This window comes from Trachymyrmex septentrionalis, unplaced genomic scaffold (assembly GCF_001594115.1).
Source record: "Trachymyrmex septentrionalis isolate Tsep2-gDNA-1 unplaced genomic scaffold, Tsep1.0 scaffold177, whole genome shotgun sequence".
Lineage (NCBI taxonomy): Eukaryota > Metazoa > Arthropoda > Insecta > Hymenoptera > Formicidae > Trachymyrmex > Trachymyrmex septentrionalis.
The window spans coordinates 1-3622 of record NW_017304939.1 but is presented as its reverse complement, the minus strand read 5'-3'; positions in this window follow the sequence as shown (position 1 = coordinate 3622).

Genomic DNA, 3622 nt, shown 5'->3' with positions numbered 1-3622 from the left:
CCCCCGCACCACAACGCCCCACTCGGTCAGTCCCCTTCCCCCTCCAGGCACCTCATCCCATGGGTTATACCGTGGTTCATATATACTGTCTTCGTACTTATATTTTATTTAAATATTACATTTTGTAGTAAAATAATTTTGAGAAATATATAATATACTTTATTCTTTATAAATACATAAATATCTAATCAACCAGCGACAAATGTCCATCAATTAGACGTCAAAATCGATTAATTCGGGAAATATTGCATTATACCTTTTGCCACTTAGATGATGTTAAACTTTTAATTTTTTATTTATTAATTAATATAATTTTTTTTATTAATACACGCTTCGGTCAAATTTGAATTTGTGTGATAAAATTAAATTATATTAATGAAATATTTCTTAATTACTTAAACGCGATAGTTGTTTCTAAATCTAAAAAATTAATCCTCATGAAGTATTGATGTTCTGTATATTTCAGTAAGTGTCCAACAAGCGGAGTTTCATAGTTTCTGCAATCATAGAACAGATAAGCAATTTATGAGTGGTACTACTCCAGATAGGATAAAATATGAAGGTTACTTAAATTTAAAAAATAAGGCATTTAATTATATTATAAATAATATTATAATTAAATGCCTTTTTAAAATTAAACTAGTTGCTTATGTACTTACATAAACAAAAATTCATACAATGTTACCTAGCACATTATTGTGACAAAGATGTTGTATCAGATCATAGTATACTTTAAAAATTTTTGATGCATATTTGACATTATTATTGTGAATTTAAAGCTTTTAATATTCAAGAATTTAAGGCTTCAATATTCATTTCATCTTATTTGCTCGTCTTTCGGTCATTTAAATTAGTATATTTTTTTCTTTTCGAACTAACGGGCGTTACTGACTAATATTTGTTCGTTTATCTTTATTTATCTTTATTATTTATTTAATAATATTTAAACCGTACTTTAATTTAAGTATGAATTGCGTTTGTTTCATGGATACTATTTCATGGATAATGTTTTTACAACATTAGTATCACGGTTTCTAGTTGTAAAAATTAAATGACAAATTCAACTTAACAGCGCGTTAAATACATATACAAAGCGACATATGTTATATTTTTAAAATATACTTAATCCACAAAAACTTAAGAAAATAATAAATCGTTTAAATTGTGTTCTTAAATGACAACTACAATTAATAGCAACTAATTTAATACTCAAACAAACAGTTCTTGAATGATAATTAAGACATTTGTAATTTATATTCAAAAATAATCCGCATACAATTCATACAATATATTTTAATAGATACATTATATTTATAACAGATTATTGCAAATAAACTCATCATAAATTATTGCCCAAAATTTTAAGGTGTTTCATAATTTTTTAGCTAAATCATCCATTACAATTATCTTATTTAAAACAGTGATATTTAATTCCATTTTTAAACGTATTCATAATTAGAATAATTTATTATTGAGAGAATATAAATTTTAGTATATTTACAATGTTAAAAATTAGTTAAATCTATTTTTCAATTTTAAAGATGCATTAAAGTTCTGAGCAGTGACGTACATTTTATATAGTTATAATATATTATCAACCGTCAAACTTTAGATTATGTCAAACAGTTTACTAATATCAACTTTTTTTTCAGACATTAAATTTACTTATAATATAATAATTTATAAACTTACGCGTAATTCAGTAAAAATTTAATAGTTTTGTGTTCCAGTTCTAATCATGGCGATTGCATCAAATGGTGATTGTTACACAACTGTCTTCTATCTTACATTACCATCCATTTGACGCCATCAACCTTCGCAGAAATCGCAGAAGATATGTGTATTATACAATGTTTATTATTATATTTAATTCGCCAATGCATCATATTTCATGCGTGTGTTATGTGACAATAGTTCTACAAAATGGAATGCAATCCCTATTCCACGACGTAAAAGTCGACATAGCTAGATGCCCTTATCTAACTACAGCACCATATAATCTTTCCGGAGTAGGTAAGAAATCACAATAAAGTATCTAATTTTTCATTAAATGGAGTATCTCTAAAAAAATGAAAAAATTCGTACAAGATTAAGTGGCTATACGTCGGTAGTGCAATTCCGTCATATCGTAGAAAATTCAGAAAACTGGAATCATAGAACACGTAATATTCGAGATGTAGTCACAACCAACTGCCATGATTCTTTTATCATCGGATCTACAAAACTATACATGCTTTATTACGGATATGTACGTGTTATCAATATAATATTTACACATTTTTAAGCCAATGTGGGTACTACTATGACAATAGAAAGTTGTGATAATAATTATTGTTAAATAACTGACAAAATAACTATAGACAGCAAACTGCGATAATCTACAAATTATATCATTAAATTACCGTTACTTTATCGCTGTTTTGTAATTCTATTTTATACCGATTTAATGCTATTCAACTTATTTTATTGAGTTTCAATTATACTTTTATCAAACACACGATTTCTCTAATATTGTTACTGTTTCTCATAAACTTGATTACTGTTGTAGCTCATTATGAATGCAATGTACAGAGCACCAGATCTTAGGAACGAGAGTTGCCTTATTTTCGCAAAAAGGCGTAACGGACAAACAACAATAGAAAAGATCCTAACCAAATGATAGCCACCCACAAGAGGCTCTGGCCTCAAAGCTTTAGGTAGTGTTCTAAAAATGAAATACGGAAGTGTGGCATGTAATCTTATGTGGAATGATTATCAGGTGCCTATGTTACCATTTCCCGATTTTAATAGAAGACAACAATGCTCCGACATACATCTAGAATCAGATATGATAGCCGTTGGCACAATAATTAACGATTAGTCAGAACTATTGACTCAGGAACAGCGTTATGATATTGTAATGTATGTTATTGGTATCCTTATGCAGACACTTTGTTGAAAAATTATTGTTCTTGAGAAGTAACCATATTATATTATTTATCATAGATAAATTTCATTAGAATTTTTTTTGTTTATTTATTAATTAATACAATTACTTTTGTCAATCCGCTTTTGTCAAATTTAAATCTGTAATTATTATACAAGTTGAGTTAAATAGTGGTATCTTTCTCAATTATTTGATTTGTATTATTGAACAAAACAGTTGCTTCTAAATCATAAAATTTAGACATCTCGAAGTATTGATATTCTTTAGTTGTTCGTTTTTCAGAATCTGTACGATAGAAGTGTGTTCCATTGTTTCTCTAATTATGGAGCAGGAGGACAATTTGTTAACGATACTACTCCGGATAAGACGGTATACGAAGATTACTTCAATGTAGCGGAAAGGATGCATATATTACCATTTATATTATAACTAAATCCTATTTTAATATTGAACTAGGTCATTATGTACTCTCATATAAAAAATTTATATAACGTTACCTACCACATTATTGTCCTCGTCAGTATTGACGAGGATGTCACATCGGATTACAATACTTTATAAGCCTTCTTTGACGTATTTTTTAATTATTGAAAAGTAGAGGTAATATTCAAGAAACGTTCTAACAATTAAACCCTCTGGATTTAAAAATGTAGTAGTAGTAGTAGTAGTTTATTAAGTGCTCACCAACGTGATTAC